The following is a 6,682-nucleotide window of genomic DNA, read 5'->3' as shown; positions in this document are numbered from 1 at the left end:
AGGTGGTTGTAGCACACTCCTTTAATCCCAGCACTCCGGAAGTAGAGGCTGTGGAATTTCTGGTTTGAGGCCAGCCTGGTCTACAGAATGCAAGGCATTCCAGGCTATACAGTGAAACCCTGTCTTGCGGGGTGGGGGAGGGGAGCAACAGCAGACCTGAAACAAGGATAATACAATAGACAAGTTATGCGGATGGGGAAGAGCCCAGGAGGCCTCACCCAAGTTTCTACAACCACAGGTAACTGAACGAAGTGCAGAGAATCTTACCAGGGAAGAGCACATCAGTTGTTATTCAATACCACATGGTCACCCCTGAAAATACACATACAAGTAACTTTATACAGACTGAGACGGTTGTACTTTAGGAAAACACACACACACATACACACAGATACACACACACACACACACACACACACAAGCAAAACAACAATTAATGAAAGAAAGTTTGTAAAGTTGAAGAACAAAGAGAGATATATGGGAGGATTTGGAGGGAGGAAAAGGAAGGGGAAATGATATAATTATATAATTATATATAGATATATAATTATAAGTGTATATTACATAATATACACAAATTAGAATATAAATTATATTATATAAATAGGGTCTTAAATGAAAAGAAATAATAACATAAAACAATGGTTGGGGAACATATCTTGCTATTTGTCTTACATATCTTATGTGGATTTTAGTGAGTTATCTAAAATGTAAAATACTTTAGATAATTAAACAATATGAAAATATAACTTCTGGTGACTACAATGTCACTTATGATTTATATGGGGTCTCTATTATCTCTGTTACCTCTTTCTTTTCTGGATGTCGAGTGTTTTGATCTTTTATTTGATTTTATCTTCTAGCACGGATAGCCTTTCCGAGTTGGTTTTCTTGTCTTGTTTACCTGTTGTTTAGATCTTTGCTTTCTACTACATTTCTGGCATTGGGCTAGCTCCCATTCTAGCTACTGTTGGAAAACACGATGTCGAGGGAGATGCCATCATTTTCCTCAAAATATCAGCCACTGGCTAAAGACTTCTGTCAATACATCAACATACAATCCTAAGAAAAATACCTGGATGCCTCTGAAGAGTGATACAGATAGAATCCCACAGAGGATCACAGGAGATTAGGGATTCCAACGTGCTTGGCTGAGCAGTACCCTAGGAGAGCAGGCTATTTATTTTTTCTTCTTACTATGTATTCTGCTGGTTCTCTTTAGCGCTGTGAATGTCCGCATTGCTCCCAGAATAAGATCTCTAATTCTTAGTCCCTTTGCATTTGCTTTAAGGGAAGTGGTATGGTCCCCACTCTCTTACGCATACCTTCCACTTACGTATTAGACAGAACAGAAGTGAATCTCAGAAAGGTCAATTACGAGTCATAAATTGATGTCTAAGGCACTGTAACTTTCTCAAGTTGTCTTGTGTCAAAAAGCACGATCAATAAACTAGCTTTTTTTTTTTTTTAAAGATTTATTTATTTATTATATGTAAGTACACTGTAGCTGTCTTCAGACACATCAGAAGAGGGCATCAGATCTCATTACGGGTGGTTGTGAGCCACCATGTGGTTGCTGGGATTTGAACTCAGGACCTCAGAAAGAGCAGTCAATGCTCTTACCCACTGAGCCATCCCTCTAGCCCCAATAAATTTGCTTTTTTAAGTGCCATTATGCCCAACCGATTGCTTTATTCTGGACTGAGGCTGATAACTTTCTTTTACTTTATTTATTATTATTATTATTATTATTATTATTATTATTATTATTATTATCATTTTTGTTTTTTTGAGACAGGATTTCTCTGTATAGCCCTGGCTGTCCTGGAACTCACTCTGTAGACCAGGTTGGCCTCTAACTCAGAAATCCACCTGCCTCTGCCTCCCAAGTGCTGGGATTAATGGTGTGCGCCACCACTGCCCTGCTATTATTATTTTTTTGAGACAAGATCTCACTATGTAAATTAGGCTGGCCTTGAACTACAATTTTGCTAGGATTACAGACACACATTACCACACCTAGTTTGCCACTGTGTGTGAGATGTTGGAGTCCTTTGAGTATGGTGTAAAAGGCAATCACAAACCATGGGTACATAAGTTGCAACAAGATCTGTGAACTCCATTGGTATGATAGTTAAGCTTTACAGAACTGGGCCATGCATCTGCCATTGACTTTTATGTGTAAAAGATAAGTAAAAGTAACACTGATTGACTGCTTAACTATTGTATATATATACATATATATATTATATATGTATATTTCCCCTTGTTTATAAAATGGGGATAATGAAAGTAATTAAAATTATATATTATATATAAAACATTTAAAATTTAATTACACTTATTATCCCCATTTTATAGACGAGGAAAGTAATTTCTAGGGTGATTAAAATTATTTTCTAAGGCTGCTGGGTGGTAACATCAGGATTTGAATTGGGATTGGAAAAGGAAGCAAAATAGAAGAAATTACTTATGTATTTAGAAAACAGACACACTTCTATATACATGCTATGCACATATTTAAAATTAACTTTCCAGAGGGGCTGGCATAGGGAACCTACTCAATAAATGTCATGAAGAAGAATATTGAATAGACCTATAGAACAACATGATGCGTGTAGAAATGGACCATTAATGTGCAATGATTATTTTATTTATTTATTTGTTTAGTTTTCAAGACAGGCTTTCTCTGTGTAACAGATCCCTGGCTGGCCTGGATTTGCTTTGTAGACCAGGTTGGCCTTGAACTCGCAGAGATCTGCAAGGAGAAAAGGCATTCAAGTATAATTATCTCCACTCTACAGGCTGTGTGGACCCACCAATTTTCCAGTAAGAAATGACTTGGAAGAGAATGACTTCAGACCCTGTTCCCTTGTGCTCTCATGTGCCAGTCAGGTCAGTTAGTACCTCTCACTGTCAGAGACTGCTTAACTAGAACGCAAAACCCTGGAGTGTACGAATAGATGTCCATATCCATGTGGACTATGGAATAAATTAACACTCTAATTTTACTTTTTATTTACCGCATGCCTTCATTTTTTTGGTGACCATATGCTTTCTAAATAATAAATAAGTTATTTACACTGTTATATTTTGTTTTTGTTTTTCAAGTCAGGGTTTCTCTGTGTATCCCTGGCTGTCCTCGAACTCACTCCCAGGCTGGCCTCAAACTCAGAAATCCGCCTGCCTCTGCCTCCCAAGTGCTGGGATTAAAGGCGTGTGCCACCACCACCTGGCCCATAATGTTATATTTTAATGTACAGATAAATATACAAATGTTAACTCCCTACATACACACTTTTACTGACAGTGCTGTGTAATATGCAAGTTTGATATTGTAACTTTATATGATTCATTAATGTTAAATGTATTCAACAAAAATGTGATCATAAAAATAAGGTATGTCTTCCTGTGATGGAAGTTGGAAGTAAAAGTGGGGAATGGGCTAGCTTTCCATATTTTTCATTTTATATAATATGTGAAAAGTAAGTCATAACACTTCACCCAGCAATTAAATATATCAACTTTTGCTGATTTTTAACTCTTCAAAAAGAAGTGCCTTGAAATCCTCCGGAAATATTTCCTCCATCGGCCTCGTGTGTGTGAAGGTTGTCATTTCAAAAACAGGGCCTTCTAGCTGCTCAAAACCTAGGAAATGTTTGGGTCTTCGTTTTCTTACCAGTGACATCTGTGCCTGCCTTGTTTGTCCCTGCCTCCGTCCTCGTATAGACAAGATAGAGCCAGGAGTTAGCACAGACTTTAGACCAGGGTAGTGTGAATGAGGGACACTTGTTTCTTTCTGTCAGTTGCATGCAGAGGGATATGATAGGACCTTCAGTATTATCAATTGGAATGCTGTGGTTTTAGAAGATTTTTCCTTTAAAATTTATTTTCTTTTAAAAACAAACAGAATATCACACCTCTAAACAGTACTTCACTTTCTAAGCTTCATAAACTTGTTTTTTTTTCTTTAGGTTCCTTTTTTCCACTCTTACACAAACACACATGTTCACTTAATATATTTATGGCTGTGTGAAAAATATCTCAGGACCGCATCAAGGAAATAAGACAGCTGGGACAGATGTGGTGGCACACACCTTTAATTCTAGCACTCAGGAGATAGAGGCAGTGGGGTCTCTGTGAGTTCAAAGACAGCCTGATATATATAGTGATTTCCAGTCCAGGCAAGGCTACACAGTTAAACCTTGCCTCAAAAAATAAAACAAAACAGAACAGAAAGTTTATTGTACTCAGTTTACTGTACTCAGTTTTAAAATTTAGCTATCAGCTAGACTATAATAATCATACTATTTAATTTTCAAAACTGTTTGTATTTAAGATTCTCGAAAATTTTGGATCTTGGTCAGAAGGAACTCCAGGAAAACATCTGGGACCTAGAATAGTTCCAGTGAGTTGTAGATGCTGAATAAGCATTTAATGAAGGCAATCTTGGGAAAGCTTATTTTAATCTTCAAATAAAAACTAAAATCAGCCGGTGGTGGTGGTGGCGCACGCTTTTAATCCCAGCACTTGGGAGGCAGAGGCAGGTGGATTTCTGAGTTTGAGGCCAGCCTGGTCTACAGAGTGAGTTCCAGGAGAGCCAGGGCTACACAGAGAAGTACTGTCTGGAAAAACAAAACAAAACAAAACAAAAAAAAAATCAAGTCTAAGAATGAAGGAGACTAAAGGAACTCCTATGTTCAAAAGGTTGCTCAACTAGTTAAAAAACTTGTGTGTGCACTTTATTGTTTTAATTCCTAGGTTTGGTTCTTTCTCAGTATCCTTTGGCTTATTTATATCAAACTGTTAAACAAGATCTGTCAAAGATGGAGCATAGTAAAAATATCATTAAAACTAGATCTCGTGTTCACTGTCTCTACAAGTCGCTGACAATACAGTAGTCACATACAGTGGGAAATATATAAAACAAAGGATATATATATGTATATATATATATGTATATGTATATATACATATGTATAAACAAATCTTGGCTATATTGAACCAAGAGGTCTATTTCTAAGGCAGAGACTGTCAATTGTCATTTCCCATAAGGTGTGTAATTTCAGCACATCTTGTGTACCCATACAGGTGATTGCCCTCCCACTTTCAAGTGCACAATCGGCTATTTTAACATAAGGTTTATCTTTGTTCCTGTGTGTTGTATTGAATTTTTTTCTTTCTTTCTGCATTTGCCTGCTAATGAGGCAGTCACAATCTCAATGCATTTTAGTCTTGATAAACTTATCTCGCACTATTTTGGCCTATGTGATGGCTAACCCATTGACAAAAGAAATCTAAGCCGATAAAAGCCTTTCTCGGCCACTTGTTAGCAGTGCGGGCTGTAAAAATCATAACACAATGCTCGCCTCTTTCATGGGGCACCACAAGGCAGCGATCAAACCCACCCCTCCTCACTTCCATATCCAGTGGAGTTGTAGTTTATTACCATAACCCTCCCAAGTCAAAAGGACACCAGTTTCAAGCCTGGCAACTTGCTTCAGAGAGGGCTTCCCCTCTGACCCCTACTCTGCTCGGCCTCTCTACCTGTCCTCGCCCACTGTCTACAGGTCCCGAACATTAGAAAATAGAAAAAATGTGATGATCTTTGTGTGTCTCTGTGAAATGTGTGTATGTGTGCGTGTGTTTGGGTGTAACGCGCCTCCTGTTTGGCTGCGCCGCCCGTCCGTCACGGCGCGGGCCAATGGCAGGCTGCCTTATATAAAATGAGTGTTTTCAGTCTCTCCGGGTTGCATGTACTGTATGTGGAGCAGTGTACAGTGGAGCGGAGGCAGCGCGGCTCCGCGAGCTCCTCTCCACTTTCCCATAGAGAGCCCCTGACTGGCCGCTGAGGGCGAGCCACACACACGCCCTCGCGCCGCGGCGAGCCCGCGAGGTAGGCGCCCGCCATCCGCAGCCTTCGCAGGCGCTCTCCCGCACTTTCTGTTTTCCTACTCACTTGCGAGCCGCCGGGGCTGCAGCCGGAGGACTCCGCGGCAGGAGCGGCGGCGGCGGCGGCGGCGGCAGCCGGTAGGGTGGACTTGAGGAAGGCGAGGGGAACCCGCGCGTCCGGAGCCCGAGCCGCCACCGGCCGGCGCCTCGCGGGCCACTTTCCCCTCAGCCAAAACTTTGGGTGGCGAGAGGTCGGGCCGAGGGTCGCGGCGGCCGCGCCGGCGGGCCCGGGCCGGGGGGCGCGCGGCGCTGCCCAGCGAGCGCGAGCTGGGGGCCGGGCTGGGGAGGAGTAGGCCAGCCGGTGCCAGGCTGCGTTTGCAGGCAGCACCTCTCGGCGCCCGGGCAGCGCCGCCCGAGGGGGCACGGAGCCGGGGCGCGGGGTTGATCCGCCAGAGGAAAACAACAACGGAGCGGTCCTCACGCCGGCGGGCGGCTCGTGGCCGCCCCGGGAGCCCCAAACTTCAAGGAGGCGAAAGTACGTGGAGGAGCCCCGGGCAGGGCTCGGCTGCCGGGGGAGGTGGGGCCTGAGGAGCCCGGGGCAGGGGTGGAAGGTACGGAAAGGGTTGCTGCCCTCGGTGGGTCTGGGCTAGGTTTGGTGTATGCGACGGTGACCGGGACCGGCAGCCCGGTTGCTCGTTCATCTGCAGAGTTAGGATTTGGGTGTTCCGGCCCCGAGATCGGTGTCCCCCTCACCCCCCACCCCCCCAGCCAAATGCGCGGCGAGTGGAGA

At 43.0% G+C, this 6,682-nt stretch overlaps 1 protein-coding gene across 6 annotated transcripts in view; it reads left to right on the top strand.

Moving 5' to 3' along the window:
* The first annotated feature begins 5,735 nt into the window (after positions 1 to 5,735).
* Bbx (BBX high mobility group box domain containing) overlaps positions 5,736 to 6,682 on the top strand; it is a 232,217-nt gene continuing 231,270 nt past the window's right edge. For 3 of the 6 annotated variants that reach the window (XM_031364051.1, XM_031364050.1, XM_031364045.1), the window contains exon 1: positions 5,736 to 5,896. The gene's annotated coding sequence lies outside the window, so the exon portion shown is untranslated. Of the gene's footprint in view, positions 6,031 to 6,682 lie in introns of all 6 variants that reach the window. The other 3 variants (XM_031364054.1, XM_031364053.1, XM_031364046.1) reach the window with 3 other exon arrangements.

Source organism: Mastomys coucha, unplaced genomic scaffold, assembly GCF_008632895.1.
Source record: "Mastomys coucha isolate ucsf_1 unplaced genomic scaffold, UCSF_Mcou_1 pScaffold12, whole genome shotgun sequence".
Lineage (NCBI taxonomy): Eukaryota > Metazoa > Chordata > Mammalia > Rodentia > Muridae > Mastomys > Mastomys coucha.
The sequence above is the reverse complement of the archived record's forward strand: the minus strand, read 5'-3'. Positions and strand labels throughout refer to the sequence as shown.